Genomic DNA, 27,749 nt, shown 5'->3' with positions numbered 1-27,749 from the left:
CCAGATGGGCCTACACAAAAGCAGGCCAGGCGCTCCCGGGCCTATCCGCGGGCTGGCGGGTGGCAAGGCCCGCGGCCTGGACTTCTCCTCAGGCCCCTCCGGGGGAACGCGAGCGGCGGCGACGGCGACGGCGCTTCCCGGGCCCGGTTCCTCTCGGCCCACGACTCCCCATCCACCGCCTACCCAGGCCGCCTGAGACGCTTTCCCCAGCCGCGGGACCCAGGAAGAGAGGCTGAAGGCGAGCACACAAACACACCTCCCTTCGTCCCGGGCCGTAAAATGGCCGCAGCCGCCGCGCCGGGGCGGCGAGGTCTCGGCGACCGTCAGGCGCCCCCAGGCCCTTCGCTCGCTCTGCCGCCGCCGCCGCCGCTACGGCCGTCCGCCCACCCCGCCCAGGCGTGAATGCATCAGCGGAGGCCTTTGCGACTGTCCATGTGGACAGGGGTGGGTCTCCTCTGCCACCGCCTCGCGTCCGTCGCCACAGCAGCTCCAGCCGCCGCCGCTGCCGCTCCTCCCCCACGGGCGCTGGAGCTGCCGCCCGGCTCCCGCCCCCACCGCGACGCCGCCGCCCCCAGCGCCGCTCCCCCTCAGGAGCCCGGGCTCGGCTCGCGGGCAGAACGGTCTGCGGCGCCGCACGGAACACCGACTTGAGGCTCCAGACGCCGTGGCTCTCGGTGGAGCGGGCCCTGCGCGGCGCCGGCTCGGCCTGGACGCGTTTCGTCCAAAAAAAAGCCTCGACCGCCGAGGGCCCCATGGCAGAGCTGGTGTGTGAGCGCTGCTAAGCCAGGCTGGTGATGAGCTTGGGTTCTGTGGCACCACAGTTGCCTAAGAAAATGTTAGAAGTTCCTTTCTTTGACCAGGCCTTAGAATTGAAACCATAGTCAACTGAAGAGCGTAGGTAGAGTGAAGTAGGGCAACCACATGTGCAGAAAATGACTTGTGGTCTTCATTTTTAAAAGAAGCTTTCAAAATAATTTATCAAGGAAGAGTCTACAGTACATTTTGGATGACAGTGTACAAAAAAAAAAAAAATCCTGTCTTACGTGCCTGAGACTTCAAAACCCATACCCTGCCTTAGAAATCAGGTCTTCTAATTAATTGCAGGTTGTTATATCATGTTTATTTTTTCTTTTCCTTTTTTCTTTGGCTTTTTACAATTATAAAAGTAAGGCATTCATTAACGAAAATCTGGAATACAGGAAAGGGAAGTGATGCCTGGCTCCACCACCAAAACTCAATTCTGTTAGGTGTGTCGTCCTCTAAGCGAACATTTTTCTTAAATCCCTCATGATTCCTCTTTAAAAAACGAAAACTTCTGCTATGTATCATTGAAAATCCAACAGCCACTACACTGATGCAGAAAAGGTATGATTAAAGTGCAGTCTTTGAGGAATGAACTGCTCTAATTAGTTTGTCCTGTTAGCCAAGGCATAGGCAGAAAATCTTTCCCTTTAAGACTTCTTTTAAAACCTTATCCTAACATGAATAACCTTTCCTGATTTAGTGTAAGTAGCAGAATGAGTATAATTTATTATAATTTGTTGCTTGAGGATGTTGAATGATCCAGTTGTGATGCTCTATGACATAGTCTGTGCCAGTGACAGTATAATACTGAGGTGTGTAAGTAGCAGGCAGATGTGGGTGACTGGACTCATTTGTACAGACTCCAAAATACAGTTTTAAAAAATAATCTCTCACTTAAAAATAGATGCATACTGGCTTCAAAAATGGAAAAAGGTGTGGGAAGTCAAGGAATGTGGGTGGCCTCTGGAAGCCAGCTTTCAGAAAAGGCAAGGAAATGGATTCTGTTAGAGCTTCCAGAAAGCAAAGCCAACACCTTGATTTTAACTCAGTGAGACAGAACGTCCGGACCACTGACCTTACAGAACTGTAAGATAATAAATTTTTGCCAAGTTGCTAAATTAGTGGTCCTTTGTTGCAGCAGCCGCAGAAAACTAATATACATGGAATGGGAAACAAGGTGGAGTTACATGAAAGACGTCTTTTGAGCAGCCTGAGGTAGGATCTTTAAGACAAAGTCCATTGTTTTGTGTTAGGAATTTCAGCTAATGTCTATGGGGACACATAATTCCAACTTTAAAAATGTGGCATCAAAATCACCTGGAAAGGCTTGTTAAAACAGGTTGCTCTACCCCACCCCTAGAGTTTCTGATTCAGCGGGTCTGGAGTGCACCTGAAAATTTGCATTTTTAATAAGTTCCCAAGGTGTTACAACATGCTGCTGATTAGGGGACCACATTATGAAAACCACTAGATTAAACAATCTCTAAATTTCCTTTCAGTTTAATTCCATGAGTCTGCAATTACAAGTGAAATGATCAGTTTCCATGTTAAAGTATAAGATTAAAGATATTTCAGAAATCACTACTCCTCCTTGTGAACATTATCAATTAAAAACTGATAGTATCATGTGACTCTTAAGGTATTCCGGCCTAGAAAAAGTCAGATTGAGGATATGTCCCTGAAATATAGCTATATTTAGTATATATGCATATATATATATGTATATGTTTAATATATTTACAAATGTAGCCTTTTTTTATATGTACATTTTGAATGATACCCAGGGGTGTTACTAAGAATACTTTTGAATGGTAGAAATACAAAATGTTAGAATTACAAAACCAATTCTCTGAATTATACAATCAATTTTTATTACAAGTTTAGCTTGTCTTTATTGCTTAAATTTAGCAAATTCTATTAAGATGTAAGCTAACCTGTCATATTTAACACAATTTAATTCTGGCATAAAAGATAAATAGAAAAGTTAGACTAAAGCTTGAATGGATGTGTAATTACAGTAGATAAAAAAAGCTACTTTATTTTTCTAATTATTCCATTAAAAAATTTTTGGGAAAAAAGGAAAAACAAAGCAGAGATCTGCCACCCAAAATTTTAATTCTAATTCTAAAGCCCTCTCTTTTCTAATAGCATTTTACTTACTTAGTCTGGTCATCCAGTACCAAGTTTAAATTCTAAACCTGGTCTTCCATACTCAACAATGCAAACATCCCATCTCCAACCACAATGGTCAGTGGTATTGACCAAAGGACCCATATCTGCAAGGCAACACAATCATCCTATGCAAACAGAATTCAGAGGAAAACAGGGTGGAGACTGATGACAGGATCTTTTGGAGGATCCAAGAGCATCATGAGACCCTCTCCAAAGCTACTCTTCTGCCGAGATTCTTTACTCAGTACATAGTATTGGCATCCACCCAGTTTCACAAACTAGAAACCTAGGAATCATCTTTTACTTGCTTTTTTTAATTAAATCTACATCCTTGAATATATCTTTAGCTTATTTTTTTAAGTTTATTTGTTTATTTTGAGAGAGACAGACAGCGCAAGTGGGGGGAGGGACAGAGAGCGGGAGAGAGAGAGAATCCCAAGCAGGCTCAGCACTGCCAGTACGAAGCCTGACGTGCAGCTCGAACCCACAAAACCATGAGATCATGACCTGAGCCAAAACCAAGAGCTGGACACTTAACCGACTGAGCCACCCAGGCACCCCATGTCCTTGAATATATCTTGAATCTATTCACATTTTTTCCAATTCCAATGAGCCCATCCTAGTCTTAGCCAGGGTGGCTCAGCCATACTACTGTAATAACAGCTTCAAACAGGCCATTCCATGGTCTCTCTGCCCACCCTCTAATCCATTTCTCACACAAAAGCTATAATGATCTTAAAAAATTAAAAAATCAGATCAAAGCACCTTCCCACTAAAACCATTCAAAGGTTTCCTGTTGCTCTTAGGATAAACTCCTAAATCCTTAATTGATCTACTGGGCCCTCCCTACCTACTTCACCAGCCTCATCTTTAACAGCATTTTCACCTTCTCAGTTAAGTTCCAGCCATTTTGTTCTTCTTTCAGTTCCACAAATGCTTCATCTTCTTTTCTACTTTAAAGACTTTGGACACGTTTTATCCTCCATCTGCAATGCATTTTTTGTCTAAATAGGGACTTGCACCAGTAGGTTAATACATATCTGCTGAATAAAACAACATATTTAAAATAATCTTTGTCAAGGAAAATTCAGAATTGTAGAATTCTAGAACCTGGATTCCTTAGTTACCATCTAATTCAGTCTTCTCAGAAGTCCAGAAAATGTCTTTGCCCAAAGTAACATTGTGGTAAAAAGCTATGATAAATGCCCTAAAAAGGATCAGCAATCCAGATGTGAACCTGGAGCCTGGGTTTGAAGATTACAATGATGAAGCAACTTGAGCTCTTTCCAGGAGGCCAGGAACTGACTGAAGGAGGACTTGTGTTGGTAATAGATACATAATAACAAAGCTTCCTCTCTGTATTTGGCTACAAAATCTTCTTTTGTATCACAGTTGTATCCTCCATTTTAGCCAGATTTAAAATTCTTCGTATAAAACTATAGTTGACCCTTGACCAACATGGGTTTGAATTGCATGCTTCCACTTATGCATGGAATTTTTTCAATACATAGAACTGTAAATGTATTTTCTCTTCTTTATGATTTATAAATAACATTTCCTTGTCTCTGGCTTATTTTATTATAAGAATATTGTATGTAATACATATAACATACAAAATATGTGTTAATTGACAATGCTGTCAGCAAGACTTAGGTCAACAGATAAGTTTTAGGGGAATTAAAAGTTATATGCAGATTTCTTATTGCATGAGGGATTGGTGCCTTGGGACCAAGGACCCCTGACTTGTTCAAGGGTCAACTGTATTTGAATAAACTGATTCATATTTTATGCTGGTAGAGCTTAATAATTATTAATAAAATAATCCAGTTTAAATACATATATTTCTTTGAAAACGCAATTATCAATCTTGTTCTTTTAAACACTATACTTAAAACTACAGCATAGGGGTGCCTGAGTAGCTCAGTTGGTTAAGCCTCCAACTTTGGCTCAAGTCATGATCTTACGGTTCATGAGTTGGAGCCCAAGTCAGGCTCTTTGCTGTCAGTGCAGAGCTCCTTCGGATCCTCTGTCACCTTCTCTCTCTGCCCCTCATTTGCTCACACACTCTCTCTCTTTCAAAAATAAGTAAACATTAAAAAAAGCACAGCATATAGTTAGTCCTTGACTAAATATAAGTTTCAGAAGACAATAGCAGGTTCTGAAAATTATGTCTGGTTGATAGTTTTTGAAGGTCTAAGTGCATTTGTGTCAGATAAAATGAATATAATGAAATGAAAGTCATGTATAATTTTCTGTTATAAGGATGCAAGTTTCTGTTTTTAACATAATTTCTACAATATAATATTCCACTTCACTTTCAACTTGTTGATTGTCTTATTTTTGCTCTTGTATAATCCTACCATGCTTCATGGCTTGATTAAGTGAAGCTGAAACTAATATTTTTTTTTAAGTGTCAATAAATATATCCTTAGAATAACACAAATTTCTTGTAATGGTTCCTACCAGATATCTTTAGCGTCAACATTTATAAATGGACAGTGAAGTTTTCAAGTGACTTTCCTAGACCCTTGGCACTTTTGCTTTCGTGGGTCCCTTCCACAAGAATCACGTTAAAAAAATTTTAAGCTAGGTTTATAGTACTATATATGAAGCTATGTTTTTAAAAAATTTTAAGTTTATTTATTTATTTGAGGGGGGAGGGGCTGAGAGAAATAGGGGGAGAGAGAGAGTCCCAAGCAGGCCCTGTGCTAATAGCACAGAGCCCAATGTGGGTCTTGATCCCATGAATTATGAGATCATAACCTGAGCAGAAATCAAGAGTCAGAGTCTCCACCAACTGAGCCACTTAGGCACCCTAAAACTATATTTTCAATTAAAATGTTTAAGGTTAGTTTTTTTTTCCCCGTAACTGCTTTGGTCTAAAGAGATAATCTAGGCTGGATTGTTATATATTTGTTATCATGATGTTAATTCTTTCTTCTCATTTTAAAAGAACATTAAAACATTTTTCACAAGGCTTTGAAAGTGTCATAGGCCACAGGCACTGTGCTTCCTGTGCCTAATGGATGTCAGCTGTGTAGATGACTGCTGGATCCTTTCATGTTCATTACTGGAAATTATCACATGAAAATCATATCTAGCTGAACTCTGAGGCAGTGGTGCTTACACTTTAACATGCATAAAAATCAACTGGACAGCTTGTAAAACAGTTTCCTGGGCCCCATCTCAAACCATCTAATTCATAGGTCACCGTGGGGGCCATGAATTTGCATTTCTAATAAGCTCAAAGGTGATGGGGGTGTGCTGATCTGACAACCACACTTTAGGAACCAGTGCTTGGAGTAATGTATGTATCTAAATGTTTCGTTTACGCAAAGGCAGTGCTCTCAATATGATTTGCTAGGTATATTATCTACATCTCCTAACCAGCATTTCTTGACACATAGTAACAAAAACATCTATCGTTATTTTTGTTTTAGAAGTGGAAACTGAGACCCAAAAGTTTGAAAACTTTCCCAAGATGACTCAGCTAGGAAAGTCTAAAGCTGGAACTTGAGCCCACATCTATTTAGACTCCAACGTTCATGCTCCCCTATTTTCATTATCATATGGCAGTGATCTCAAAGGTAAAATATAATCATTGGCCTAGAGGCAAAATCTTAAACATGAAATAATGTATAAAAATGGTAGAGAAGTGTATTTATCTAGACCTTCACTGTTGTATTTGCCCTGTTTATTAAAGTTTGCTGATGGCCTTCTTTCCGGCTCTTTATTCCTCAGTTCTTTAAAAAAAAATTTTTTTTTATGTTTATTTAGTTTTTGAGAGAGACAGACAGAGCACGAGTGGCAGAGGGGCAGAGAGAGAGAGGGAGACACAGAATCCGAAGTGGGCTCCAGGCTCTGAGCTGTCAGCACAGAGCCCGACACGGGGCTCAAACTCTTGGACCCTGAGGTCATGACCTGAGCTGAAGTTGAACGCTCAACTGACTGAGCCACCCAGGTGCCCCTATTCCTCAGTTCTTATCTCCAGTTAGTAACAGCAAAAGGAATATAGTAATGGCTTGCAACATAACTTTCTGAAAGTGCTGTGCTGTAATGCTAACTTCCAACTAAGGTTGTTCGGGATTTTTCATTTTTCATTAACTTCACTTTGCAATTTAAACTGCTGAACAAGTCAACAAACTTAAATCCTTAAAGCACCAAAAAAGTAAGGGTTAGCTTGCACTCAGAGTTTGAAATTTAAACACCTTCACCTTATGAAGTTAAAAATATCATTTTATAAGTAGCTTCCTCATTCATTTTCTTAGTATTCTCTCATTATAAACACATGACCTAATCACTTTCTCTTTCTCAGTCTAAACATCTGTGTGTGTGTGTGTGTGTGTGTGTGTGTGTGTGTGTGTGTGTTTCCTACTGCTTTTCTTTCTCTGATTCTTTTATTCATCAAGAACACAGTATAAAACAGATGTAGGCTATTTTCTAAGTTATATTTTTTAAGAAAATGCTTTGATGATTTCAAAGTTTACCAAACCTTTGCCCACCACCCTAGTGTAAAGGGGCACAGTGATTTTTACCAATCACACAGACATAATAAGTACTGAAAGATATATTACAAGGATAAAGAAATGATCATATACATCATGGAGCATTCATTTAATGAAATGCTTTGCAGCTATTTAAACCCATGAAATAGATCTGTTTGTACTGATCAGGAAAGTAGCTATTATTAATTAAAAAGAAAAAGCAAATTATAGTTCAATTTCCTTTTCATAAAAATAAATTTATGAATATATATAATAATCTGTGTAGCACAGGGTATTTCAGAGGAAAGGGGTTAGAGGATTGATGTAGAGGACTTTGTCTTCTTTGTTATGGAATTTTATAGGTTTTGGATTATAGGTAACTTACTTTATTAGTGTTTTTCAGTATTTTCAAATAATTTTAAGCTAATAAAGCCATGTTTTTTAGATATTTCTTGAACCTTCAAAGTTTAACAGTATTGGGGCACCTGGGTGACTCAGTTGGCTAAGAGTTCGACTTCAGCTCAGGTCATGATCTCACAGTTCTTGATTTCAAGTCCCCCATCTCACAGCACAGAGCCCACTTCAAATCCTCTGTCTCCCTCTCTCTCTGCTCTTCACTTACTCTCTCTCTCTCTCTCTCTCTCTCTCTGTCTCTCAAAAATAAATAGACATTAAAAGAAGTTTAACAGTATTATCTAACCATTTTTTTTTAAACTTTTTTTTTTTTCAACGTTTATTTATTTTTGGGACAGAGAGAGACAGAGCATGAACGGGGGAGGGGCAGAGAGAGAGGGAGACACAGAATCGGAAACAGGCTCCAGGCTCTGAGCCATCAGCCCAGAGCCCGACGCGGGGCTCGAACTCACGGACCGCGAGATCGTGACCTGGCTGAAGCCGGACGCTTAACCGACTGCGCCACCCAGGCGCCCCTCTAACCATTTTTTAAAATGTTGTTTCTTGAAACAAAAATATGGTCATTGTGGACTTTCCCAGTTTGTATATTTATCCTCATCTGTCAGGCCTTTTCCCATCCTTAAAGTGTTTAAAATTTTAGGTATGAAAACAATACAAATTCAATAATCTTGGAGGTGGGAAGACTATTTTATGTATCAATTATGACAGTTCCAGATTATCACAGTTGATTCCTTTATTTTCTATTTCTAGTATTTGGTTTGTATACATTAGTCTTGAAACCAGCATGGAATTAGGTGGAATCAAATGGAGTTGCTGGATTTTTTTAAGTAAAAAATGGTCAGATGTTGGGGCACCGGGTGGCTCAGTCGGTTAAGCGTCTGGCTCAGGTCATGATCTCATGGTTTGTGAATTTGAACCCCACATCAGGCTGTGCACTGACTGTGCAGAGCCTGCTTGGAATTCTCTCTCTGTCTCTGTCTCTCCTTCTCTCTCTGCTTCTCCTCCACTTGTGCATTCTGTTTCTCTCTCTCTCAAATTTAAAAACTTAAAAATAATTGGTTAGGTGTTGGCACTTTCTTATGGCTCTACCTAAAAATCAAAAGCTATCCTGAATTAAGTCATATGATATCTTTACCTAGAAAATAATTATGAAAAATTTAGATTTGTCTTAATATTATATTATATACACATGAAAACATAATATTACAAAGCTTGGTTTATTAAAGGTATAGTTTACACGGGTGACTACATTAAACCTATAATACAGGCATGTACTACGACCTTGGTTTGAATGTATTAGAAGAGCAAACAGTATAATATTATTAAGAATACATGCCAGCAAATATCCATAATGTGATAAATTGGAGATTTAGGTTCTTTTTTTTTAAATGTTTTTAAGGTTCATTTATATCTGAAGGAGAGAGATACAGAGCATGAGTGGGGAGAGGCAGAGAGAGAGACACACACAGAATTCAAAGCAGGCTCTGTCAGTACAGAACCCGACATGGAGCCTGAACTCACAAACCATGAGATCATGACCTGAGCCAAAGTCAGATGCCCAACCAACTGAACCACCCAGGTGCCCCGCAGATTTAGGTTCTTATGAAATCATCTCATTTGGGGAGATGGAAGGAGATGTCAGGACTTTAAAGTTTATTTATTTTGAGAGGGGGGGAGCAGCAGAGCGAGAGAGGGAGAGAGAATCCCAAGCAGGGCTCGATCTCATGAACCATGAGAGCATGACCTGAGCCAAAATCAAGAGTTGGGCTTAACCGACTGAGCCACCTAGGTGCCCCAGAGATATCAGGCCTTTAATGAGGAATTACTTAAAAAATGTTTATGATTATTTCCTCTTGGGAAAAAGTCATACTTTAGTAATGTTTTAAATCAGAATATATAGTGAATTAGAAAACATTTTGTATTGTCAGCATTTTATGCCCATGAAAGTATTTTATTTTCTACATATTACTTTACTTTGTAATCCTAAGCAAGATAAACCATTTAGGTATTTGGTTCTATGAATGGGTCTTCACTGTGCAAAGGCCCTTGCCTCTTATGTAATAAACTGGACACTGTAGGTCAAGTCCCATTTCTGATAGACAGGAATAGGCTAGGGAGCATTATGTAAAATCAGAACTAAAGCTGCAAACACTGGTGCTGAGCCCCTACCTTACTCCTCCAGTCCCTTTTCCCAGAGGGGACTTTGTGCATGACTTCCAACAAGCCATGGTCCTAGGGAGCCATTAACACCATGTCAGTAACCAGTCATATCTAACCTGAAGGGGAGACAATTTGGACTGGGTGAGAGTCTATCCTGAGGCCAGGCATGAAAGAATAGAGGAATAGGAAGTTGATGCAATTTCCTTATTACCTACTGTGATGACTAAATTAGCCTACTTGAAAACAATTTTAAGTACCTGATCTATTTGCTTTAAGTCATGTATATAGGTTAGGCAGCATTTAGTATGGATTTAGAAACTATCTGGAATATGAGGGTCTGTAAATCAACTAAGAATATGCGGGCTAACATTCCTAAGACTTTTTTTTTTTTTAATTGCTGTGATAATGTAAACTCTTCTGCAATACCATAATGGGAGAAAAAGAATCCTGGCCTACTTGATTAAATAAATTCTCTAATGTTGTTGAGATAGTTGACCCATTTAAATAAAACATTATAGGAATCTACCTCTCCTCAAAATGGGTATATATGTATACCTCTGGCAGAGAAATCAAACCAAATGTAGAAATTAGATACAAAAATAAATTTGTCATTTTCCAGCATCTGGCATGGTGTTGAACATTTAGTAGATATTCAATAAATATTTGCTAAAGTATTTTATAATTTATGTACTTTTTATCTTCTTGAGTCTGGATATATTTATAGGTTTGGTGGTTTGTATAGCCAAACCTACTGGACTGAAATTTTAGTATGGAATAGTGCACTGTGATGCAAAATTTTTTTTTTCTCTTGAGTAATAGGATCAGCCCTTGAACATGGACTTGGCTTCTCCCCAGTGGCAGACCCGGGACATAACTGTGAGCAAAGAGTACTGGAGAGTACATGCATTCTCACTACTAATATGCACTTTTATTCAACATAGTACTGGAAGCCTTCGCCACAGCAATCAGACAACAAAAAGAAATGAAAGGCATCCAAATTGGTAAGGACGAAGTTAAACTGTCACTATTTGTAGATGACATGATACTATATATGGAACACCCTAAGGACTCCACAAAAAAGCTTAAGAATTAATAAATGAATTGAGTTAAGTTGCAAGGTACAAAATTAATATATAGAAATGGTTGCATTTCTATGTACTAATAATAAAGTATCAGAAATAGAAATTGAGACAACATTTCCAAAAAGAATAAAGCACTGAAGAATAAATTTAATCACAGAGGTGTAAAACCTATGCTCTGAAAACTGTAAGACATTGGTAAAAGAAATTGAAGATGGCACAAATAAGTAGAAAGATATACCTTGCTCATGGATTGGAAGAATTAATGTTTTAAAATGTCCATGCTACCAAAGCAATCTACAGATTTAATATAATCCATCGTAAAAGGTCAACAACATTTTTCACAGAACTAGAGTAAATAATCCCAAAAGTTGTAGGGTACCACAAAAGACCCCAGATAGCCAAAGAGTCTTGAGAAAGAAAAACAAAGCTGGAGGTATCACAATCCCAGATTTTAAGATATACTATAAAGTGGTAGTAATCAAGATAATATGGTATTGGCGCAAAAATAGACACATAGATCAATGGAATATAATAGTCCCAAAAAATGACACTTATATAGTCATTTAATCTACAACAAACGAAGCAAGAATATATAATGGGGAAAAGACAGTCTCTTCAATAAATGGTGCTGAGAAAACTGAACATCTACGTGCAAAATAATGAAACTGGACTACTTTTTTATACCATATACAAAAATAAACTTAAAATACATTAAAGATTTAAATAACAGATCAGAAACCATAAAAAATTGAAGAAAACAGGCAATAAGCACTTGGGTAGTGGCCTTAACAATATATATTTTTGGATCTGCCTCCTAGGCAAGAGCAACAAATGCAAAAATAAGAAAATGGGACCACATCAAACTGAAAAGCTTTTGCACAGTGAAGAAAACCATCAACAAAACAAAAAGGCAATTTGCTGAATGGAAGAAGATATTTGCAAAAGATATAACTGATAAGGGTTATCTATCCAAAATATATAAAGAACTCACACAGCTCAATAAAAACAACCCAAACAATCCAATTAAAAAACGTGCATAGAGGGCGCCTGGGTGGCTCAGTCAGTTGAGCGACTGACTTCGGCTCAGGTCATGATCTCACGGTTTGTGAGTTTGAGCTCCGTGTCAGGCTCTGTGCTGACAGCTCAGAGCCTGGAGCCTGTTTCTGATTCTGTGTCTCCCTCTCTCTCTGCCCCTCCCCCACTCATGCTCTGTCTCTCTCTGTCTCAGAAATAAATAAATTTTTTTTAAAAATGGGCAGAGGACTTGAATAAACATTTCTCAAAACACACACACACGCGCACACACACACACACGTGCGCACACACACACGCAAACAAAAAAACATACAGATGGCTAACAGACACATGAAAATACGCTCAACATCACTAATCAATAGGAAAATGCAAATCAATAGCATAATGAGATGTCACCTCAACCTTATTAGAAAGGCTATCACCAAAAAGACAACAAATAAAAAGTGTTGTCAAGGATGTGGAAGCAAAGGAACACTTGTGCATTGTTGGTGGGAATGTAAAATGTCATGACCACTGTGGAAAATAGTATGGAGGTTCCTCAAAAAATCAATAATAGAAATACATGATCCAGCAATTCCACTCTGGATATTTATCCAAAGAATATGAAAAAACACTAACTCGAAAAGATATCTTCACCCTTATGTTCATTGCAGTACTATTTATAATAGTCAAGACATGGAAGCAACATAAGTGTCCATTGATAGAAGAATGGATACAGAATGTGATACATATATATATGTAATATGTATTACATATATATATATATATTAGGTATATGTTATATATAATGAAATATTACTCAGCCATAAAAAAAATGAGATCTTGCCATTTGCAACATGAATAGACCTAGCGTGCGTTATGCTAATAATGACTAGAAATAGAGAAAGACAAAGACCATATGATTTCACTTATATGGATTTTTATAATTGAAGTGTAGTTGACATGCAATATTATAGGAATTTCAGGTGTACAACACAACAATTCAACATTTATGTAAAGTATAGCTTGTGTAGTCTTCAGTTTCTTTCAGCAGTATTTTATACTTTTCAGAATACAGGTCTTTCATCTCCTTGGTTAAGTTTATTCCTCTCTTTTATTCTTTTTGGTGCCATTGTAAATAGAATTGTTTTCTTAATTTCTCTTTCTGCTACTTCATTATTAGTGTATCAAAACACCATCAAGGGGCGCCTAGGTGGTGCAGTCGGTTAAACGTCCGACTTCAGCCAGGTCACGATCTTGCGGTCGGTGAGTTTGAGCCCCGTGTCGGGCTCTGTGCTGACAGCTCAGAGCCTGGAGCCTGTTTCCGATTCTGTGTCTCCCTCTCTCTCTGCCCCTCCCCCATTCATGCTCTGTCTCTCTCTGTCCCAAAAATAAATAAACGTTGAAAAAAAAATTAAAAAAAAAACCACCATCAATTTCTGTGTATTAATTTTGTACTCTGCAACTTTACTGAATTTGTTTGTTCTTAGAGTTTTTTCATGGAATCTTTAGGGTTTTCTATATATAGTATCATGTGATCTGCAAATAGTGACAGTTTAACTTCTTCCTTACCAATTTGGATGCCTTTCATTTCTTTTTGTTGTCTGATTGCTGTGGCCAGGATTTCTGGTACTATGTTGAATATTAGTGGTAAGAATGGACATCTTTGTCTTATTTCTGATCTTAGAGGAAAAGCTCTCAGTTTTTCACCAGTGAGTATGGTGTTAGCTATCAGTTTGTCATATATGCCCCTTATTATGTTGAGATTTTTTATCCTCTACATCCATTTTGTTGAGTGTTTTTTATCATACATGGGTGTGGAATTTTGTTAAATGCTTATTCTGCATCTATTGAGATAATCATATATTTTTATCCTTCATTTTGTTGATGGGATGTATCACATTGATTGATTTGTGAATATTGAACTGTTCTTGCATAAAATCCCACTTAATCATGGTGAATAATCCTTGTAATGAATGTATTATTGAATGAGATTTGCTAATATTTTGTTGCAGATTTTTGCATCTATGTTCACCAGAGATATTGGCCTATAGTTTTCTTTTTTGTAGTGCTTTTGTCTGGTTTTGGTATCGGGGTAATGCTGGCCTTGTAGACTGTGTTTAGAAGTTTTCCCTCTTTGTTTTTGTCTTTGTTGTTTGTGGGTTGTGTGTGTGTGTGTGTTTTGGAATAGTTTGAGGAGAATAGGCATTAACTTTTCTTTAAATATTTGGTAGAATTCATCTGTGAATACATCTGGTCCTCGACTTTTGTTTGTTGGGAGTTTCTTGGTACCTGATTAAATTTTATTACTAGTAATTGGTCAGTTCAGATATTTTCTATTTTCCTGATTCAGTCTTGGAAGATTGTATATCTCTAGGAATTTATTCATTTCATGGTAGTCTAACCTTTGTATTTCTGTGGTCAGTTGTTACTCCTTTTTGTTCACTTCTGCTTTTTTTTTATGTTCCCTCTTTTTTTCTTGATGAGTCTGGCTAAAAGTTTACCAATTTTGTTTATCTTTTCAAAGAACCAGCTCTTGATTTCATTGATATTTATTTTATTTCATTTTTTAAAGTAGGCTCCATGCCCAATGTGGGGCTTGAACTCATGGCTCTGAGATCAAGAAGCACATGCCCTACCAATTGAGCCAGCCAGGTGCCCCTCATTGATCTCTTCTATTGTTTTTTACTCTCTATTTCATTTATTTCTGGTTTAGTCTTTATTATTTCCCTCCTTCTACCAACTTTGGGCTTTGTTTGTTCTTCTTCTTCTAGTTCCTTTAGGTGTAAAGTTAGATTGTTTATTTAAGATTTTTCTTATTTTTAAAAATAAGCCTATATTGCTCTAAGTTTCCCTTAGTACTGCTTTTACTGTATTCCAAAGATTTGTGTCTATATTAAAAATTTTTAATGTACCTCTATTTTAATAAAAAACTCATATGTCAGTTTTACCATATGTAGAACAATATCTCCAAGAATAGTTATCTTTAATATTTTTTGATTGTCACAATCTCAACTATTGACACAGTGGACGCTAAAGCAAAGACATTCTATTCTATTTTAAAATCCAGTTTTTAGGGGCACCTGGATGGCTCGTTTGATTAAGCATCTGACTCGTAATCTTGGCTCAGGTCATGATCAGGTTGGTGAGTTCAAGCCCCGCATCAGGCTTTGCACTGGCAATATGGAGCCTGCTTGGAATTCTCTCTCTCTCTCTCTCTCTCTCTCTCTCTCTCTCTGCTCCTACCCCACTTGCTCTCTATCCCTCTCTCTCTCAAAACAAATAAATAAACTTAAAAAAATAAAATCCAGCTTTTATTCTGAAAGTTTAATAAAAGCAAAGGAGATATACTCAACTGACACCAAATTGCTGCAATTTTAAATCAAATAGTACATTCCTCAAGGACATGAAATATTTTTAAAGATTTCTTTATGTATCCCATAGTGTAGTGTCTTGAACATAGAAGATATTTAATAAGTAGTTTTTTCATCTGAATTGATGAACCAAAGATTCTAGCATTAAGATACCAGTAGACTCTAAATACCCACTTTACTTTTAAGCTTGCTGTTGATAAAGATGAGATTTATATCTAATATGCAGCTACTTAGATCACGTTTCCTTTGTTACTCAGCCTGACCCAAACAACTCAATAGGTAGTCATATTTTTCAGATATTTCTAAACTTTTTAAAATTTTTTTTTCTTTTCTTTTTTTTTTTTTTTTTAATTTTTTTTCAACGTTTATTTATTTATTTTTGGGACAGAGAGAGAGACAGAGCATGAACGGGGGAGGGGCAGAGAGAGAGGGAGACACAGAATCGGAAACAGGCTCCAGGCTCTGAGCCATCAGCCCAGAGCCTGATGCGGGGCTCGAACTCACAGGACCGCGAGATCGTGACCTGGCTGAAGTCGGACGCTTAACCGACTGCGCCACCCAGGCGCCCCTATTTCTAAACTTTTCAATGCAATTTTAACCTTTAGTCACTAAAATTAAACTCCTAATCACAAAATTTTATTTATTTATTTATTTATTTATTTATTTATTTATTTAGACAGAGAGAGACTGAGAGAGAGAGCACAAGTGGGGCAGAGGAGCAGAGAGAGCGAGAGAAAAAGAGAGAGAGAGAATCTCAAGCAGGCTCCATGCTCAGCGTGGAGCCCTACACAGGGCTCAACCCCATGACCCTGGGTTCATGACCTGAGCTGAAATCAAGAGTCAGATGCTCAACCACGTGAGCTATCAAGGTGCCCCCACAAAATTATTTTAAATATGTGGTATGTCCATGAAACAAATTCAGAGGAATTCTAAAACATGATGCATATTATTCTGACTTCAAATACTAACTACCTTGTTTGTCTGCCGTCTTGTATGTATATTTGTATTTATGTTTACGTTGTATTTATTATAATTCAATCTTTGTTGTTTTTTTTTTTAAATCAGCCATACTTCTTACTTAATGTGTGCTACTCATGAGCTTTGAACACACAAAAATGCTAGAATCCCTTATGAAACTTTCCTCTATCCATATCAGACTATTAGAGATGACATATAGGCTTACCTTGGAGATACTGTGGTTTTAGTTCCAGACCACCATGGTAAAGTGAACATTACAATAAAGCAAATCAAATGAAATTTTTGGTTTCCCAGTACATATAAAAGTCATGTTTATACTATAGTCCATTAAATGTGCAACAGCATTATGTCTAAAACAATATATACATACCTTAATTAAAAATACATTACTGCTAAAAAATGCTAACCATCATCTGAGCTTTCAGTGAGCTACTTGCAATCTTTTGCTAGTAGAGGGTCTTGCCTTGATGTTGATGGCTGCTGAATGATCAGGGTGCTGATTGTTGAACAGTGGGTTAGCTGTGACGATTTCTTAAAATAAGACATCAATAAAGTTTGCCATATGTATTAACTTTTCCTTTCATGGACACTTTCTTTGTAGCATGCAATGCTGTTTGATAGCATTTTACTCACAGTAGAATTTCTTTCAGAATTAGAGTCAATCTTCTCAAACCCTGCTGCTGCTTTATCAACTAAGTTTATGTAATATTCTAAATTCTTTGGACAAACCTTCATCCATCTCAAGAATCTACTTTCTTTGCTCATCCATATGAAGTAACTCCTCATCCATTTGAATTTGATCATGAGATTGCAGCAATTCAGTCATATCCTCAGGCTCCACATTAAATTCTAGTTCTCTTGCTATTTCCGCCACATCTACAGTTACTTCCTCCACTGAAGTCTTTAACCTCTCAAAGTCATCCATGAGGATTGGAATCAACTTCTTCCAAACCCCTGTTACTGTTGATACTTTGACCTCCTTCAATGTATTCACAATGGTTCTTTTTTTTTTTTATTTTTTTTTTATTTTTTTTCAACGTTTATTTATTTTTGGGACAGAGAGAGACAGAGCATGAACGGGGGAGGGGCAGAGAGAGAGGGAGACACAGAATCGGAAACAGGCTCCAGGCTCCGAGCCATCAGCCCAGAGCCTGACGCGGGGCTCGAACTCACAGACCGCGAGATCGTGACCTGGCTGAATTTGGACGCTTAACCGACAGCGCCACCCAGGCGCCCCCACAATGGTTCTTAATGGCACTTAGAATGGTGAATCTTATCCAGAAGTTTTTCAGTTTACTTTGCCCATATCCATCAGAGGAATTACTGTCAATGGTAGCTACAGTCTTAAGAAATGTATTTCTTAAATAATAAAACTTGAGAGTTGGAATGACTCCTTGATCCATGGGTTGCAGAGTGGATGTTTTGTTAGGCATGAAAACAAAATGAATCTCACCGTACTTTTCCATTAAAGCTTTTGGGTGGCCAGGTACATTGTCAATAAGCAGTCATATTGCTGTTTTGCTTTCTTATCATTCATTTGTTCACTGGAATAGCACTTTTAATTTCCTTCAAGAATTTTTTCCTTTGCATTTACTACTTGGCCAATTTTTACAAGAGACCTAGCTTTTGACATGCCTTCCCCTCTAAGCTTAATCATTTCTAGCTTTTGATAAAGTGAGAGATGTGAGATTCTTCTTTCACTTGAACACTTAGAGGCCATTGTAGGGTTATTAATTGACCTAATTTCAATATGTGTCTCAGGGAATAGGGAGGCCCAAGGATAGGGAGAGAGATAGGGGAACAGCCAATTGGTAGGGCAGTCAGAACATACAGTTATCAATTAAGCTCACTGTCTTATATGGTTGCAGTTTGTGGCTTGCCATCAATTAAAATAGTAACATCAAAGATAATGGATCACAGATCACCATAACAAATATAATAATAATGACAAAGTTCAAAATGTTGTGAGAATTACTGAAATGTGACACAGAGACATGAAGTGAACAAATGCTATCATAAGAACATTGCCAATAGATTTGCTTAATGGGGGGTTGCCATAAACCTTCAAATTGTAAAAAAACTGAAGTAGCTGTGAAGTGCAATAAGGTGAAGGGCAGTAAAATGAGGTACGCTTGTAGTAGTAAATCAAAGCCTTTTGGTATTTTGAAATACCAAAGTTAGATGGCTTGAAACTAAAGTCTTTATATGATTAAGTCCCTGCTGAAATGTGTCACGTGCTAAGATGATTCACAATGCACATACATATGTATAAACAAACATCAAATATTCTTTAGACACAAGGCTGTTTGGATTATTAATAGTAACTGGTGTGATGTTTATTACTAATATAGTTAATGTGATCAATGTTACTGTGATCATTTTCTTATGTATTTATGGTTGATTACAGTAATAGATGATCAACTTTCCATGTGTGAAGAATATGCTTTGGTTGGGAGACGTCAGGATGACCTCACCAAACATGAAATTTCTTTAAAGAAATAATCTTACCATTTGCTAACATGTGAATGGGATCTGTTACTATTATTGACTAATATATTCCACATCTATGAATTTAAAATCAATATTCAGTAATTTCTTGATGATCATAACAGCATTAGACATTTGTTCCTTTCTGATACTTTGCTTCAATACCTCTGTAGCAATGTTTGGCCCATACTGACTAGCACTAAATTCTGATAAATTACTGCAGACTAGGATGTGGTGGTCTCTCTTCTCTAGAGTTCTTGAACTTCAGTAATCACAGCTCTCAAAATAACTGGTTTACTCTAGTCAAGCATATAATAGACCAGTGTGTGTGTGTGTGTGTGTGTGTGTGTGTGTGTGTGTGTGTGCGCACGCACATACGTGCATACTAAAAGTTCACTTTATTTTTAAAACTTTAGTGTTTCTATCAGCTGGATTACTTGTGTCTGTTATCTAGCGTCCTTTTGCTGGGCCCAAGTAACCAAGAAATCACACAATGTTGTTTGATAAGTATGAGAGCAGAGTAAAGGGAGTTTGGTGATTTGGAGAGATTTTTCATCCACACTGTGGTGAATACAGTTGAAGGAGCCTGTCTTCACTATCAAACATACCTTTTCCAGCCACTGCACTTTTATCTACCATGTACAGAGTTCCCTTTGCTAGGTAAAAATTTTGTGTTTTTTTTTTCTTTTTTTTCCTTAAAGTTTATTTATTTGTTTTTGAGAGAGAACATGAGTGAGGGAGGGGCAGAGAGAGAGGATCCCAGGCAGTCTCTCTGCACTGTCAGTGTGGAGCCAGACATGGGGCTTGAACTCACAAATTGTGAGATCATGACCTGAGCCAAAATCAAGAGCTGGACACTTAACCGATGGAGCCACCCAGGCACCCCTAGTGCTGCTTTTCAATTCTGCTTTCTATATTTGATAGGCATTCTAATAAAAAAAATCACTGACATTGCTTTACTAATTCAGAATTTAATGTATGTTTATAACAATAGTGAAGCGATAGGAAACCCATGTGGTTCAGTGTAGGAGTGGTTACATTTAAAGCACAGCTCCAAAGGAAATTCCAATCTTGATTCATGTCTCTCTCAGAAGTTTAAAGGGGTCCAATTTCTTAGCTCAGGGAAACTTATTAAATCTCTTGTTGTCCGCTCCTATTTTCAGTGCTTTGAAATTCCTAGGAATCTCTCACTTCCTACTCTAAAAGAATGTTTTCAGCCTCTGACTGTTACTTTCCTTCCTACTTTTAGATCACCATGCCACGTGTTCCCAGAAACACGCAGTACCCTGAGAACAGTGGTTCTTTTCAGGCCTTTTCCATTCTTAAAGAAGGAAGTACAAAGCTTAATTAAGTAGGCAGTACCTGAAAGATTTGTGGAAGCAGTTGGGGGAAAAAGAAAGAAATAAGCTATGTATTCCCTATGTTAATAATTTTAATCTTGTCATATACAGGACAATAAGAGAGCCCCCTTTATTTATGAGGAAAATGGAAACCACCTTGATATTAGAATATGTAATGTGATTATTTATATTCATAGAAGTGCACCTGCCTGAACTAAATAGTCTATCATTTTCCTCAATTACCAGTTAGGGTCTCTCCTTAGATAATGGTCTTCTAACCAGTATCTTTTAATTTTGATTGCTGAGGAACTTGGTATGCTTCAATAGCCCGAAGAAAGAGCATTGCACAAATTACATCCCTCCCATTCACATACCATAATAACGATTGTATCCTTTGGATACAAGGCTGGGAAAGATAATTATATCTTGTTTATATGTTTAATATTGTTTAAAAATTATTTCTTAACATTTTTTTCAAAATATTTTCATTATTACAATTTTTTTCATTAAAGAATTTTGAAAATAAGAGATGCAGAAAAAATTTATATTTCAACACTCAAAGGGAAACACTGAGCTGTTCTGCTCTCTCCCACTCGCTCTCCTTTCCTTCCTCTTTCTCTCTCACCCTTCCTTCCTTCCTTCCTTCCTTCCTTCCTTCCTTCCTTTCTTCCTTCCTTCCTTCCTTCTTTCCTTCCTTACTTTCTAAACAACCCATAGTTGGAATCATATTATAAATATAATTTTGTTATGTTTAACTTATAACCTAAGCATTTTCCACTTATTCCATATTTCTCTATTTCTTTAAAAATGATATAACTCATTTGGGGTACCTGGGATTAAGCGTCCGACTTTGGCTCAGGCCATGATCCTGTGGTTCCTGAGTGCGAGCCCTGCATCAGGCTCTGAGCTATTAGCTCAGAGCCTGGAGCCCGCTTCAGATACTCTGACCTCCTTTCTCTGTGCCTCTCCCCCACTGGCACTCTGTCTCTCTCTCTCAAAAATAAGTAAATGTAAAAAAAAATTAGAAAATAGAAATACCTCATTTTATTTAGTACTGAAGGGGAGCAGAATTTACCTCCCCAAAATATGAGGATTATTTTAGCTAACAGCAATCAAAACCCAGCAGATTCAGGGAAAAGCTTTTACCTCCCCCTCAACTGCCTAAATTTACATTGCAAAGGGGTCCTGTACCACTAAGAGAGCTATTTCCACAGATACCTTTTTCTCTAAGAAACTTATCTGCATAACAGGACAACCTTTGCTCTCTAAACATCTCCTCTGCCTTGCTGTGAAAGGCCATCCTTCCCTTTGTATCCCCAATTGTCTACCCCTTTCCTTTTGCAGGATGTTATATAAACCTCAATTACCTAGTTGCCCTTTGAGTTTTCATATTTTTATGGGGTTCCCATATATACATAATTTTGTTTGTTTTCTCCTGTTAATCTATCTTGACAACAATTTAATTATTAGACCAAAGAACCATAGAAGGGAAAAAAGGAAAAGTTTTCTACCTCTACAGTAACTTTCCTTTAATTAGATATTTAGTATGAATATTATTTCATCTTTTGCATTCATGTTGAATGCCAGCTCCCCCAAAGCAGTACCAACATAATCTGGTGATAAGGCAAACTTGAATTTATTGCTTAACTCAGTGAAAGAGACCACTATCTTGACAGAATCTTAGCATCTCAGAAAGATGAGAGCAGTTTGGGAGATTTATAAGACTTTGGGGGGACCTGATTTTTTTTTTAAGTTTATTTATTTATTTTGAGAGAGAGAGGGCACAAGCAGGGGGGTGGGGAGAGAGAAGGAGTGACAGAGTCCCAAGAAGCTCCATGCCATCAGTGCAGAGCCCAATGTGGGGCTCGAACCCACAAACCGTGAGATCATGACCTGAGTCAAGATCAAGAGGTGCCCTTTGGGGATCTGATTTAAAGTGAATCCTTTAATAAAAGGGCTTGACTAAGATAAGGTAAGAATCATATGATAGTTTAGGATTGATTAGAATATAGGCAAGGTGAAACTTTGAGGGTAAAGTTTTAGAGACTGGAAGAGAAAACAGTTATTTGGTCTCACCTATTTAAAAGTTGAACAGTCTGATGTTTCTGTAAATGTGCTTGCAGGACATCCCAGAAATGAACAATAAAGATATTTCCAATTCTTATCTTCCAAGAATTTCTTAGAATAGTTAAGTCATGTTGATGAAGACAGTGGAATAATAAAGTGATGTTAGTGAGGATAACTGAATAGTAAAGTCATGTGGGTATGGATGTTTTTGTTTCTCAATATATAATAATACAATGAACGTATTTATAATTTTTTTTTGTAACCAAGTGTTTTTTCCTCTGAATAGATATCTAGAAGTAAAGTTAGGGAGTTCAGGGTGCTCAATGAACATTTTTTAAATTGTTGAAATTTATTGCCAAATAATTTCCTAACAGTGTTATACTACCAAGTTATTCTCTAGTGCCCTTGATATATTAAAAAAGAAAACCACACATTTAGAACACTAATGATACATATTTGACATCTTTTAAACTATTAGTATATTTACATTGTTTTAAGAATCAGACTCAAAATAGGAAATCATAGGCAAGCAAATTATATGGGAAAAAAGTATACTATTACTGTATTATTATCATCACTTTTTATTGAGATATAATTGACATATAACATTATGTTAGTTGGTGTACTAACACCATGTTAGTTGGTCAGGTGTACAACATAATGAATCAATGTATGTATATATTGTAAAATGATCACCACATAAGTCTAGTTAACATTTGTCACTATACATAATTACAAATTTTTTTTCCTTATGAGACTTTTTAAGATATACTCTTTTAGCAACTTTGAAATATGCAATACAGTATCAACTGTAGTCCCCATGCTGTAAATTACATCCTTAAAACTTATTTATTTTATAACTGAAAGTTGGTACCTTTGTCCCCTTTCACTCATCTTCTCACCACTGCCACTGCCTCCTCCTTCCCCCACCCCCCCCACCCAGACAACCATCAATATGTTCTCTGTAACTATGAGCTTGTTTTGTTTTGTTTTATTTGTTTTTTAGGTACCATATATAAGTGGAATCATATGGTATTTATCTTTTTCTGTTTGATTTATTTCACTTAGCCTAATACCCTCAAGGTCCATCCAGGATTTTCTTTTCTTATGGCTGAGTAATATTATATATATTATAACTTCTTTATCTGTTCATCTGTTGGTGGACACTTGGGTTTTTCTATGTTGTGGATATTGTAAATAATGCTACAGTGAACATGGGGGTGCAGATATCTTTTTGAGTTCCTGTGTTTTTGTTTCTTTCTGGTAAATACCCAGAAGTGGGATTGCTGGATCATATAAGAGTTTTTTTTTTTTTTATTTTTTTGAGGAAACTCCATGCTATTTTCCACAGTGGCTGAACATATTTATATTCCCCCCAAAAGTGCATAAAGGTCCCATTTTCATTCTTGCCAACACTTGTTATTTCTTGTCTTTTTGATGATAGCCTTTTTTTTTTTTTTTAAGTAGGCTTTATGCCCAGCGTGGAGCCCAGTGTGGGGCTTGAACTCAAGCCCCCAAGATCAAGACCTGAGCTGAGATCATGTGTCAGATGCTTAACCAACTGAGCCACCCAGGTACCTGGATGATAGCCTTTTAACAGGGGTGAAGGGTATTTCACTGTAGTTTTAATTTGCATTTACATAATGATTAGTGGTGCTGAGCACCTTTTCATGTACCTGTTGTCTATCTGTATGTTTTTGAAAAAATTTCTATATAGATCATCTTCTCAGTTTTAATTGAGTTGTTTTTTTTTACTATCATATGAGTTTTTTAAATATATTTTGGATTTGCAAATATTTGCATTCATTCAGTAGGTTGCATTTTAATTTTGTTGGTGATTTCCTGTATTTTGCAAAAGTTTTTAGTTTGATGTATGGTTACCTTTTTGTTAATTTTATTTTGGTGATATGGGAAAAAATTATATCAATTATCTACTGCTTTGTAACAAATTACCATGAATCTTAGTGACTTAAAACAAGAATGATTCATTTCTCATAATTCCACGGGTTGACTGTGAGGTTCTGTTTTACATGATATAGCTGAGATTCTTTATGTGATTTTATTTATCTGGGAGCTCAGCAGAGTATGGGATGTCCAAGATGACCTTTCATCCTTTAGGATCCCAATACAGCCTCCAATCATTCAATGGTCCAACTCAATTTTGTTTCCAGAATGGCAAATGACCTCCAAGAAAGAGTATTCCAAGAAGAGTGGTCCCAATATGCAAATCCTTATCAAACCTTTGCTTGTATCATTCTTGCTAATGTCTCATTCGCCAAAGAAAGTCATATGGTTGAGGCCAGCGTCAATGAGGAGAGGACTCCACAAGGGCATGAGTATAGCCAGTCATGTTCAGTGGGGGCTTCCAAGATAAGAGTGTATCACAAATACTTTCTTCATTTTTTATATAGAAAGGTTGCTTTTAAATTATTTCTTTCACTAGTTATGAGGGCATTTTCTACCTTTTAATTGGGTATTTTTATTTCTTTCATTTGACAATTACTGGCTGATATCATTTGTGGTTTTCTTATTGATTATAGGAACTTCCTACAAAGTAAAGAAATAGCTCCCTTTTTTGGTCATCTTTACTATTAAATTTTTTTTTCTAGTTTGTTACTTTCTTTTATATTTCAGTTTACTTTTCTACGTGCATTTATTTTTGAGTAGGCTCCACACCCAGTGTGGGACTTAAACTCATGACCCTGAGTTGCATGGTCAACTGACTGAGCCAGCCAGGTTCCCCTAAGTACATTGTTTTTATCTTTTCAATATTATGTTGTTTATATGTCAGATATTTGACAAATGTTTACTCTTCTTTTATTTTCTCCTTTGGTATTGATTTTTTTAAGACTCTAATATTTAATCTTTTTGAATTTTATTTGGGAATACAGGGTGAGGTAAACACAAATTGACTTTTTTTTTTCAAAATTCACAAATTGCCATGATTTCTTTGATATTTTTCTCCTTTTTCATTGATTTGTAATTCTTCCTATATCTTATATTAACCTTTTGTTTGTTTGTTTGTTTGTTTGTTTTTTAAAGTAAGTTCCAGGCCTAACTTGGGGCTTGAATTCACAACCCTGAGATCGAGAGTAACATGCTCTATTGACTAAACCAGTCAGGCTCCACCTTATATTAGATCTTATAACAAGGTCTATTCCTGTGCTCTCCTTTTTATTCCATTAGTGGTCTTTTATTCCAATGTTATTCCTATACATTTAAGATAATTGTTTTCTATAATATATTTGAATTATTGGTAAGGCTATCCTTATAAGACCCCCTATTGCTTTCTATTCTTACCTAATCATAATACCTGATTTTTAGTATCATATTTTTTCAAGTTCTGAAAGAAAAATACCTTTTGAATATTGACTGGAACTATTAAAACTATGGGAAAACAGAGAACATAAGGTTTTAAGTTCACAAAAAATGTTTTTAAGAAACTGGAGTTTTTTGGTTTTTTTTTTTTTTGGGCCTTCTAAAAAAAATCACTAAGCTTTAAAAATATTTTTCCTTTTTATTCCCCAAATGGCACCAGCTGTGCAGTTTTACTGCCAGCCAAAATGTTGTTTTCAACTTCCCCTGGAGGTTTTTCCTTGCACTCAATCTGTATGTTCTTCCTATTGTATTTGCCAGCATGAAATGACAATGAAGGATATTTTATTTTATATGGCACATATACTGAATTATTACATGCATTATAATATACACTAAGTAAATTATATATTCTCTGAACAATGTTAATGTAAATAAACACAATGTTTTATCATTTAAAAAAATGTCTACTTATTTATTTTGAGAATGAGAGGGAGGGAGCACATGAGTGGGAGAGGGACAGAGAGAGGGGGGGGGGAGAGAATCCCAAGCAGTCCCCATGTTGTCAGCACAGAGCCCATTGAGGCGTTTGATCCCATGAATGGTGAGATCATGACCTGCATTGAAATCAAGAGTGGAATGCTTAACCAACTGACCTACCCAGGTGCCCTGTGTTTTTCTTTTTAATTAAGTTTTTTTTCCCTTTAATTTTATTTATTTATTATGTTTTTTTAGTTTTAATTAAGTTTTTACTTAAGGTATTATTTTAGTCTTTGATTTTGGCCAGTGATCTTTAAGACAAAGCAAGAAAAAAAATATTTTTTAACCCCTTTACTACTATGATTAAGATCTCTACAGCCAGTGCTAACTGGCTCATTGCCCACTTAGGAAGGAATAGTCTGAACATAAGAAAATCTTAAAACTATGACTTTATGCTGATTGGATAAACCTCTAGTTCCAATTTAACACATCAAGGTTTTTTCCGGTCTTCTCTCTTGCCATGTAAGTACTTTCTCCAATAGTGAGAAATCTGGCTTTCATTATTTTTAATATAAGTATTGATTGTCTCAACTGATTTATTTATTTTCCTATTGTGTCATTCTCCCAATCTCGTTGTCTCCTTCAGCTACCATCTCCATGCAGCCCCCACTCTCCCCATCCTGCATCTTTTGGTGCAAGCGTACACATGACTGATGAACCTCCTCAAGGCTTTACCTTCCTGCTTTGCACTCTGTCTCCTTGGACACCGGCAGCTGATGTGCCTCTGCACAACATCCCCTTAACCTCATCATTCATTACCTTGTGTGGAGAAGGGAAGTGAAAAGAAAGGAAAGCAGTGGGAAGGGAAAAGAACAGGAAAGGAAGCAAACAGGAAGGGAAGAAAATAGGGTGAGAAAGAAGGGAAAGAGAAAGTCAAGAGAAAAGTTTAAGGTCTTCATTTGATTTCTTTTTAATTTTTTTAAATTTTTCTTATTTTTAAGAGACAGAGAGAGACAGAGCATGAATGAGGGAGGAGCAGAGTGAGGGAGAGACACAGAATCCAAAGCAGGCTCCAGGCTCTGAGCTTTTGACACAGAGCCTGATGCAGGGCTTGAACACACGAACTGTGAGATCATGACCTGAGCCAAAGTTGGACGGTTAACCGACTGAGCCACCCAGGTGCCCCAAGGTCTTCATTTGATTTTTAAGAAAGCTATAATTAGATCTATGAATAAACAGAACTCCCGAATGCTCCAAAGGTTCTGGCAAGAAATGGAATTCCAGTACATGTAGTTTACCTTGTGTAACACTTTGTGTCTTTTACAGCCTTATTTTGTTGTTTGAGTGCTGCATTTGGGCAAGGAACACACTTTTAGTTCTCTTGGTTAGTGGTTTCTGCTTGAGTTCTAATATACTGAGGCTTTATTGTTAAGGTTAGTCAAAGGAACAGTAGGCTGGGCTGAGATGGCAGTCTTTTCTCTCTAATCTGCTTTGCAAAGAACTGACTACACTCAAGAATTTGTACTCCCTGAAATGTTTTCCTTCTCTTCCTTTCTCTCTCCTTTCTTCCTTTTCTTC

General features: G+C 37.1%; 1 long non-coding RNA gene across 1 annotated transcript; it reads left to right on the top strand.

Moving 5' to 3' along the window:
• The first annotated feature begins 3,419 nt into the window (after positions 1 to 3,419).
• Positions 3,420 to 24,065, top strand: LOC109499746. Its single transcript, XR_006597924.1, has 4 exons — positions 3,420 to 4,301; positions 6,417 to 6,563; positions 10,848 to 11,035; positions 23,841 to 24,065. It is a non-coding gene; the product is annotated as an uncharacterized LOC109499746 (long non-coding RNA).
• Positions 24,066 to 27,749: the final 3,684 nt, after the last annotated feature.

This window comes from Felis catus, chromosome B2, assembly GCF_018350175.1.
Source record: "Felis catus isolate Fca126 chromosome B2, F.catus_Fca126_mat1.0, whole genome shotgun sequence".
Classification (NCBI taxonomy): Eukaryota; Metazoa; Chordata; class Mammalia; order Carnivora; family Felidae; genus Felis; species Felis catus.
The sequence above is the reverse complement of the archived record's forward strand: the minus strand, read 5'-3'. Positions and strand labels throughout refer to the sequence as shown.